The sequence below is a fragment of the Lygodium microphyllum genome, chromosome 16 (genome assembly GCF_053477565.2).
Source record: "Lygodium microphyllum isolate KBCC chromosome 16, Lygodium_microphyllum_v1.1.10, whole genome shotgun sequence".
In the NCBI taxonomy this organism is placed as follows: domain Eukaryota; kingdom Viridiplantae; phylum Streptophyta; class Polypodiopsida; order Schizaeales; family Lygodiaceae; genus Lygodium; species Lygodium microphyllum.
Window position 1 is genome coordinate 146,255,136 of NC_141150.1, and position 10,000 is coordinate 146,265,135.

The window sequence follows — 10,000 nt, forward strand, 5'->3', positions numbered from 1 at the left end:
GTCGAGCGGGGTTTTTGGAGGCGTGGCGGGGTCGTGTCGATGGAGCGGGGTTTTTCGAGGTGGGGTGCGGGGGGGATGCGCCGCGTCGAGGGGGGGTGCGGTGGGGTGTGCCGTGACGCGGGGTGGGGTGGTGTGGATGCAGCGGGTTTTCCGAGGTGGGGTGCGCGGGGGCGTCGTGGGGGGGTGACGCGGGGTGGGGTGGGTCGAGCGGGGTTTTCGGAGGCGTGGAGGGAGCGGGGTTTTTCGAGGTGGGGTGCGGGGGGGGCGTCGTGGGGGGGTGCGGTGGGGTGGGGGGGTGCGCCGTGTCGTGGGGGGTGACGCGGGGTGGGGTGGGTCGAGCGGGGTTTTCGGAGGCGTGGCGGGGTGCTGTGGAGGGAGCGGGGTTTTTCGAGGTGGGGTGCGGGGGTGCGCCGTGTCGTGGGGGGGGTGACGCGGGGTGGGGTGGGTCGAGCGGGGTTTTCGGAGGCGTGGAGGGAGCGGGGTTTTTCGAGGTGGGTGCGGGGGGGGCGTTGTGGGGGGGTGCGCCGTGTCGTGGCGGGTGACGCGGGGTGGGGTGGGTCGAGCGGGGTTTTCGGAGGCGTGGCGGGGTGCTGTGGAGGGAGCGGGGTTTTTCGAGGTGGGGTGCGGGGGGGCGTCGTGGGGGGGTGCGCCGTGTGGTGGGGGGGTGACGCGGGGTGGGGTGGGTCGAGCGGGGTTTTTGGAGGAGAGGTGGGGTGCTGTGGATGGAGCGCGGTCTTTCGAGGTGGGGTGGGGGGGGGGGGCGTCGTGGGGGGGTGCGGTGGGGTGGGGGGTGCGCCGTGACGCGGGGTGGGGTGGGTCGAGCGCGGTTTTTTGGAGGCGTGGCGGGGTGGTGTGGAGGGAGCGGGGTTTTTCGAGGTGGGGTGCGGGGGGGGCGTCGTGGGGGGGTGCGCCGTGTCATGGGGGAGTGACGCGGGGTTGGGGTGGTCAAGCGGGGTTTTTGGAGGAGAGGTGGGGTTTTTGGAGGAGAGGTGGGGTGCTGTGGAGGGAGCGGGGTTTTTCGAGGTGGAGTGCGGGGGGGCGTCGTGGGGGGGTGACGCGGGGTGGGGGTGGTCGAGCGGGGTTTTTGGAGGAGAGGTGGGGTGCTGTGGAGGGAGCGCGGTTTTTCGAGCTGGGGTGCGGGGGGGCGTCGTGGGGGGGTGCGGTGGGGTGGGGGGGTGCGCCGTGTCGTGGGGGAGTGACGCGGGGTTGGGGTGGTCAAGCGGGGTTTTTGGAGGAGAGGTGGGGTGCTGTGGAGGGAGCGGGGTTTTTCGAGGTGGGGTGCGGGGGGGCGTCCTGGGGGGTGACGCGGGGTGGGGGTGGTCGAGCGGGGTTTTTGGAGGAGAGGTGGGGTGCTGTGGAGGGAGCGCGGTTTTTCGAGGTGGGGTGCGGGGGGGCGTCGTGGGGGGGTGCGGTGGGGTGGGGGGGTGCGCCGTGTCGTGGGGGGTGACGCGGGGTGGGGTGGGTCGAGCGGGGTTTTCGGAGGCGTGGCGGGGTGCTGTGGAGGGAGCGGGGTTTTTCGAGGTGGGGTGCGGGGGTGCGCCGTGTCGTGGGGGGGGTGACGCGGGGTGGGGTGGGTCGAGCGGGGTGGGGTGGGTCGAGCGGGGTTTTTGGAGGAGAGGTGGGGTGCTGTGGAGGGAGCGGGGTTTTTCGAGGTGGGGTGCGGGGGGGCGTCCTGGGGGGTGACGCGGGGTGGGGGTGGTCGAGCGGGGTTTTTGGAGGAGAGGTGGGGTGCTGTGGAGGGAGCGCGGTTTTCCGAGGTGGGGTGCGGGGGGGCGTCGTGGGGGGGTGCGCCGTGTCGTGGGGGGGTGCGCCGTGTCGTGGGGGAGTGACGCGGGGTTGGGGTGGTCAAGCGGGGTTTTTGGAGGAGAGGTGGGGTGCTGTGGAGGGAGCGGGGTTTTTCGAGGTGGGGTGCGGGGGGGCGTCCTGGGGGGTGACGCGGGGTGGGGGTGGTCGAGCGGGGTTTTTGGAGGAGAGGTGGGGTGCTGTGGAGGGAGCGCGGTTTTCCGAGGTGGGGTGCGGGGGGGCGTCGTGGGGGGGTGCGCCGTGTCGTGGGGGGGAGACGCGGGGTGGGGTGGGTCGAGCGGGGTTTTCGGAGGCGTGGTGGTGTGGCGTGGAGGGAGCGGGGTTTTTCGAGGTGGGGTGCGGGGGGGGGCGTCGTGGGGGGGTGCGGTGGGGTGGGGGGGTGCGCCGTGTCGTGGGGGGGTGACGCGGGGTGGGGTGGGTCGAGCGGGGTTTTTTGAGGTGGGGTGCGGGGGGGGGGGGGGGGATATGCGCCGCGTCGTGGGGGGGTGCGCCGTGTCCTGGGGGAGTGACGCGGGGTTGGGTGGGTCGAGTGGGGTTTTTCGAGGTGGGGTGCGGGGGGGGGGGATATGCGCCGCGTCGTGGGGGGGTGCGGTGGGGTGTGGGGGGTGTGCCGTGTCGTGGGGGGCTGACGCGAGGTGGGGTGGGTCGAGCGGGGTTTTCGGAGGAGTGGTGGGGTGGTATGGAGGGAGCGGGGTTTTTCGAGGTGGGGTGCGGGGCGTCGTCGTTGGGGGGTGCGGTGGGGTGGGGGGTGCGCCGTGTCGTGGGGGGGAGACGCGGGGTGGGGTGGGTCGAGCGGGGTTTTCGGAGGCGTGGTGGTGTGGCGTGGATGGAGCGGGGTTTTTCGAGGTGGGGTGCGGGGGGGGGCGTCGTGGGGGGGTGCGGTGGGGTGGGGGGGTGCGCCGTGTCGTGGGGGGGTGACGCGGGGTTGGGTGGGTCGAGCGGGGTTTTTCGAGGTGGGGTGCGGGGGGGCGTCGTGGGGGGGTGCGGTGGGGTGGGGGGGTGCGCCGTGTCCTGAGGGAGTGACGCGGGGTTGGGTGGGTCGAGCGGGGTTTTTCGAGGTGGGGTGCGGGGGGGGGGGGGGGGATATGCGCCGCGTCGTGGGGGGGTGCGGTGGGGTGTGGGGGGTGTGCCGTGTCGTGGGGGGCTGACGCGAGGTGGGGTGGGTCGAGCGGGGTTTTCGGAGGAGTGGTGGGGTGGTATGGAGGGAGCGGGGTTTTTCGAGGTGGGGTGCGGGGCGTCGTCGTTGGGGGGTGCGGTGGGGTGGGGGGTGCGCCGTGTCGTGGGGGGGAGACGCGGGGTGGGGTGGGTCGAGCGGGGTTTTCGGAGGCGTGGTGGTGTGGCGTGGATGGAGCGGGGTTTTTCGAGGTGGGGTGCGGGGGGGGGCGTCGTGGGGGGGTGCGGTGGGGTGGGGGGGTGCGCCGTGTCGTGGGGGGGTGACGCGGGGTTGGGTGGGTCGAGCGGGGTTTTTCGAGGTGGGGTGCGGGGGGGCGTCGTGGGGGGGTGCGGTGGGGTGGGGGGGTGCGCCGTGTCCTGAGGGAGTGACGCGGGGTTGGGTGGGTCGAGCGGGGTTTTTCGAGGTGGGGTGCGGGGGGGGGGGGGGGGGATATGCGCCGCGTCGTGGGGGGGTGCGGTGGGGTGTGGGGGGTGTGCCGTGTCGTGGGGGGCTGACGCGAGGTGGGGTGGGTCGAGCGGGGTTTTCGGAGGCGTGGTGGGGTGGTATGGAGGGAGCGGGGTTTTTCGAGGTGGGGTGCGGGGCGGCGTCGTTGGGGGGTGCGGTGGGGTGGGGGGTGCGCCATGTCGTGGGGGGGTGACGCGGGGTGGGGTGGGTCGAGCAGGGTTTTCGGAGGCATTTGTGGTGTGGCGTGGAGGGAGCGGGGTTTTTCGAGGTGGGGTGCGGGGGGGGGGGGGCGTCGTGGGGGGGTGCGGTGGGGTGGGGGGGTGTGCCGTGTCATGGGGGTGGCGCGGGGTTGGGTTGGGTGGGGGAGTGACGAGGGGGGAAGGGGCGAAATTTGGAGGGGGGGGCGAATTTTTGGGGCGGGGGGGGGGGAGGGGTGGGGTGGTGTGTGTTGAGGGGGGGGCGAAATTTCGAGGGGGGGAAGGGGAGGGGTGGTGTGGTGTGGTGTGGTGTGGTGTGTGTTGAGGGGGGGGGGGGATTTTTGAGGGGGGGGGGGGGAGGGGTGGTGTGGTGTGGTGTGTGTTGAGGGGGGGGGGGTGGTGTGTGTTGAGGGCGGGGGGGGGGGGGATTTTTTTGGGGGGGGGGAGGGGTGGTGTGGTGTGGGGTGGTGTGTGTTGAGGGGGGGGGGGCGAATTTTTGGGGGGGGGGGGGAGGGGTGGGGTAATGTGTGTTGAGGGGTGGGCGAAATTTGGAGGGGGGGAAGGGGAGGGGTGGTGTGGTGTGTGTTGAGGGGGGGGGGGGGGGATTTTTGAGAGGGGGGGGAGGGGTGGTGTGGTGTGTGTTGAGGGGGGGGGGGGAAAGGGTGGGGAGGTGTGTATTGAGGGGGGGGGCGAATTTTTGGGGGGGGGGGGGAGGGGTGGTGTGTGTTGGGGCCGGGGGGTGGGGGGCAAATTTTGGAGGGGGGGGGAGGGGTGGTGTGGTGTGGTGTGTGTTGAGGGGGGGGGGGAGAATTTTGGAGGAGAGGTGGGGTGGTGTGGGTGTGTTGAGGGGGGGGGGAGGGGTGGTGTGGTGTGTGTTGAGGGGGGGGCGGGGTGGTGTGGTGTGTGTTGAGGGGGGGGCGGGGAATTTTTGAGGGGGGGGAGCGGTTGTGTGGTGTGTGTTGGGGGGGGGGGTGGGGTGGTGTGTGTTGGGGGGGGGGGGGATTTTTGGGGGGGGGGGGGGGAGGGGTGGTGTGGTGTGTGTTGAGGGGGGGGGGGGAAAGGGTGGGGAGGTGTGTATTGAGGGGGGGGGCGAATTTTTGGGAGGGGGGGGGAGGGGTGGTGTGTGTTGGGGCCGGGGGGTGGGGGGGCAAATTTTGGAGGGGGGGGGAGGGGTGGTGTGGTGTGGTGTGTGTTGAGGGGGGGGGGGGAGAATTTTGGAGGAGAGGTGGGGTGGTGTGGGTGTGTTGAGGGGGGGGGGAGGGGTGGTGTGGTGTGTGTTGAGGGGGGGGCGGGGTGGTGTGGTGTGTGTTGAGGGGGGGGCGGGGAATTTTTGAGGGGGGGGGAGCGGTTGTGTGGTGTGTGTTGGGGGGGGGGTTGGGGTGGTGTGTGTTGGGGGGGGGGGGGGGGGGGGATTTTTGGGGGGGGGGGGGAGGGGTGGTGTGGTGTGTGTTGAGGGGGGGGGGGAGGGGATTTTTGAGGGGGCGGGGAGGGGTGGTGTGGTGTTTGTTGAGGGGGGGGGGGGTGGGGAGGTGTGTATTGAGGGGGGGGGGGGGCGCGAATTTTTGGGGGGGGGTGGGAGGGGTGGTTTGTGTTGGGGGCGGGGGGGGGGGGGGGGGGGAAATTTTGGAGGGGGGGAGGGGGTGTGTGGTGTGGTGTGTGTTGAGGGGGGTGGCCGAATTTTGGGGGGGGGGGGGGGGGGTGGGGTGGTGTGTGTTGGGGGGGGGGGGCGAATTTTTTGGGGGCGGGGGGGGGGGAGGGGTGGGGTGGAGTGTGTTGAGGGGGGGGCGAAATTCGGAGGGGGGGAAGGGGACGGGTGGTGTGGTGTGTGTTGAGGGGGGGGGATTTTTGAGGGAGGGGGAGGGGTGGTGTGGTGTGGTGTGTGTTGAGGGGGGGGGGGGAATTTTTGAGGGGGGGGAGGCGTGGTGTGGGGTGGTGTGTGTTGAGGGGGGGGGCGAATTTTTGGGGGGGGAAGGGGCGAAATTTGGACGGGGGGGGGGGGGGGGGAGGGGTGGGGTGGTGTGTGTTGAGGGGAAGGCGAAATTTGGAGGGGGGAAGGGGAGGGTTGGTGTGGTGTGTGTTGAGGGGGGGGGGGGGGATTTTTGAGGGGTGGGGGGGGCGAATTTTGGAGGGGGGGGGAGGGGTGGTGTGTGTTGAGGGGGGGGCCAATTTTTTGGGGGGGGGGGCAAAATTTGGAGGGGGGGGGGGAGGGGTGGTGTGGTGTGGTGTGTGTTGGGGGGGGGGATTTTTGAGGGGGGGGGGGGGGAGGGGTGGTGTTTTGTGTGTTGAGGGGGGGGGGGGGGGATTTTTGAGGGGGGGGGAGGGGTGGTGTGGTGTGTTTTGAGGGGGGGGGGGGGATGTGGTGGTGTGTGTTGGGGGGGGGGGGAAATTTTTGGGGGGGGGGAGGGGAGGTGTGGGGTGGTGTGTGTTGAGGGGGGTGGGGGGCGAATTTTGGAGGGGGGGGGAGGGGTGGTGTGGTGTGGTGTGTGTTGAGGGGGGGGCCAATTTTTTTGGGGGGGGGGGGGGGGGGCAAAATTTGGAGGGGGGGGGGGGAGGGGTGGTGTGGTGTGGTGTGTTTTGAGGGGGGGGGGGGAGGGGTGGTGTTTTGTGTGTTGAGGGGGGGGGGGGGGGGGGAATTTTTGAGGGGGGGGGAGGGGTGGTGAGGTGTGTGTTGGGGGGGGGGATTTTTGGGGGGGGGAGGGGTGGTGTGGGGTGGTGTGTGTTGAGGGGGGTGGGGGGGGGAGGGGTGGTGTGGTGTGGTGTGTGTTGAGGGAGGGGGGGGGGGGGAATTTTTGGGGGGGAGAAGGGGCGAAATTTGGAGGGGGGGGGGGAGGGGTGGGGTGGTGTGTGTTGAGGGGGGGGCGAAATTTGGAGGGGGGGAAGGGGAGGGGTGGTGTGGTGTGGTGTGGTGTGTGTTGAGGGGGGGGGGGAAGGGTGGGGAGGTGTGTATTGAGGGGGGGGGGGGGGGCGAATTTTTGGGGGGGGGGGAGGGGTGGTGTGTGTTGGGGGCGGGGGGGGGGGGAAGGGTGGGGAGGTGTGTATTGAGGGGGGGGGGGCGAATTTTGGGGGGGGGGGGGGGGAGGGGTGGTGTGGTGTGGTGTGGTATGTGTTGAGGGGGGTGGCCAAATTTTTTGGGGGGGAGGGGTGGTGTGGTGTGTGTTGAGGGGGGGGGTGGGGTGGTGTGTGTTGAGGGGGGGGGGGGGGGGGCGAATTTTGGAGGGGGGGGGAGGGGTGGTGTGGTGTGGTGTGTGTTGAGGGGGGGGGGGAGGGGTGGTGTGGTGTGTGTTGGGGGGGGGGGGTGGGGTGGTGTGTGTTGAGGGGGGAGGGGTGGGAAATTTTTGGGGGGGGGGCGAATTTTGGAGGGGGGGGGGGGGAGCGGTGGTGTGGTGTGGTGTGTGTTGAGGGGGGGGCGAATTTTTGGGGCGGGGGGGGAGGGGTGTTGTGGTGTGTGTTGAGGGGGGGGGGGATTTTTGAGGGGGGGGGGAGGGGTGGTGTGGTGTGTGTTGAGGGGGGGGGTGGGGTGGTGTGTGTTGAGGGGGGGGGGGGGGGGGGGGGGGCGAATTTTGGAGGGGGGGGGGGAGGGGTGGTGTGGTGTGGTGTGTGTTGAGGGGGGGGGCCAATTTTTTGGGGGGGGGGGCAAAATTTGGAGGGGGGGGGGGGGGATTTTTGAGGGGGGGGGAGGGGTGGTGTGGTGTGTGTTGAGGGGGGGGCGGGGAATTTTTGAGGGGGGGGGGAGGGGTTGTGTGGTGTGTGTTGTGGGGGGGGGGGTGGGGTGGTGTGTGTTGAGGGGGGCGGGGGGGGGATTTTTTTGGGGGGGGGGGGGAGGGGTGGTGTGGTGTGGTGTGTGTTGAGGGGGGGGGGGATTTTTGAGGGGGGGGGAGGGGTGGTGTGGTGTGTGTTGAGGGGGGGGCGGGGAATTTTTGAGGGGGGGGGAGGGGTTGTGTGGTGTGTGTTGTGGGGGGGGAGGGGGTGGGGTGGTGTGTGTTGAGGGGGGCGGGGGGGGATTTTTTGGGGGGGGGGGGGGGGAGGGGTGGTGTGGTGTGGTGTGTGTTGAGGGGGGGGGGGGATTTTTGAGGGGGGGGAGGGGTGGTGTGGTGTGTGTTGAGGGGGGGGCGGGGAATTTTTGAGGGGGGGGGAGGGGTTGTGTGGTGTGTGTTGTGGGGGGGGGGGGGTGGGGTGGTGTGTGTTGAGGGGGGCGGGGGGGTGATTTTTTGGGGGGGGGGGGGGGGGGGGAGGGGTGGTGTGGTGTGGTGTGTGTTGAGGGGGGGGGGGGATTTTTGAGGGGGGGGGAGGGGTGGTGTGGTGTTTGTTGAGGGGGGGGGGGGGGTGGGGAGGTGTGTATTGAGGGGGGGGGGGGCGCGAATTTTTGGGGGGGGGGGGGGGGGGGCAAATTTTGGAGGGGGGGAGGGGGTGTGTGGTGTGGTGTGTGTTGAGGGGGGTGGCCGAATTTTTGGGGGGGGGGGGGGTGGGGTGGTGTGTGTTGGGGGGGGGGCGAATTTTTTGGGGGCGGGGGGGGGGGGAGGGGTGGGGTGGTGTGTGTTGAGGGGCGGGCGAAATTCGGAGGGGGGGAAGGGGAGGGGTGGTGTGGTGTGTGTTGAGGGGGGGGATTTTTGAGGGGGGGGGAGGGGTGGTGTGGTGTGGTGTGTGTTGAGGGGGGGGGGGGATTTTTGAGGGGGGGGGAGGCGTCGTGTGGGGTGGTGTGGTGTGGTGTGTGTTGAGGGGGGGGGGGGAATTTTTGGGGGGGGAAGGGGCGAAATTTGGACGGGGGGGGCGAATTTTTGGGGGGGGGGGAGGGGTGGGGTGGTGTGTGTTGAGGGGAAGGCGAAATTTGGAGGGGGGAAGGGGAGGGTTGGTGTGGTGTGGTGTGGTGTGTGTTGAGGTGGGGGGGGATTTTTGAGGGGGGGGGGGGGCGAATTTTGGAGGGGGGGGAGGGGTGGTGTGTGTTGAGGGGGGGGGCCAATTTTTTGGGGGGGGGGGGGGGCAAAATTTGGAGGGGGGGGGAGGTGTGGTGTGGTGTGGTGTGGTGTGTGTTGGGGGGGGGGGGGATTTTTGAGGGGGGGGGGGAGGGGTGGTGTTTTGTGTGTTGAGGGGGGGGGGGATTTTTGAGGGGGGGGGATGTGGTGGTGTGTGTTGAGGGGGGGGGGGAATTTTTGGGGGGGGGGGAGGGGAGGTGTGGGGTGGTGTGTGTTGAGGGGGGTGGGGGGTGAATTTTGGAGGGGGGGGAGGGGTGGTGTGGTGTGGTGTGTGTTGAGGGGGGGGGGCAAAATTTGGAGGGGGGGGGGGAGGGGTGGTGTTTTGTGTGTTGAGGGGGGGGGGGGAATTTTTGAGGGGGGGGGAGGGGTGGTGTGGTGTGTGTTGGGGGGGGGGGGGTGGGGTGGTGTGTGTTGAGGGGGGGGGGGGGGATTTTTGGGGGGGGGAGGGGTGGTGTGGGTTGGTGTGTGTTGAGGGGGGTGGGGGGGGGGGAGGGGTGGTGTGGTGTGGTGTGTGTTGAGGGGGGGGGGGGGGGGGGGGGGCGAATTTTTGGGGGGGAGAAGGGGCGAAATTTGGAGGGGGGGGGAGGGGTGGGGTGGTGTGTGTTGAGGGGGGGGCGAAATTTGGAGGGGGGGAAGGGGAGGGGTGGTGTGGTGTGGTGTGGTGTGTGTTGAGGGGGGGGGGGAAGGGTGGGGAGGTGTGTATTGAGGGGGGGGGGCGAATTTTTGGGGGGGGGGGGAGGGGTGGTGTGTGTTGGGGGCGGGGGGGGGGGGAAGGGTGGGGAGGTGTGTATTGAGGGGGGGGGTGGGCGAATTTTTGGGGGGGGGGGGGGAGGGGTGGTGTGGTGTGGTGTGGTGTGTGTTGAGGGGGGTGGCCGAATTTTTTGGGGGGGGGGGGGGTGGGGTGGTGTGTGTTGGGGGGGGGGCGAATTTTTTGGGGGCGGGGGGGGGGGGAGGGGTGGGGTGGTGTGTTTTGAGGGGGGGGCGAAATTTGGAGGGGGGGAAGGGGAGGGGTGGTGTGGTGTGTGTTGAGGGGGGGTGATTTTTGAGGGGGGGGAGGGGTGGTGTGGTGTGTGTTGACATGACGACGCGACGTGCTCCCCTCCCCTTAACACACCCACCCACCCACCATGACGCCCGCTCAAAAATTCTGCCCCCCTCCCCCCCCCCCCCTCTCAACACACACCACACCACCCCTCCCCCCCCCCCACCCCCCCTCAAAAATTCGCCCCCCCCCCCTCCCCCCCCCCCTCAAAAATTCGGCCCCCCCCCTCCCCCCCCCCCCCCCCCCCCCACCCCCCCTCAAAAATTCGGCCCCCCCCCCCCCCCCCCTTCAAAATTCGGCCCCTCTCTACACACACCAACCCCCCCCCCCCTCCCCCCCCCCCCCCCTCAAAAATTCGGCCCCCCCCCTT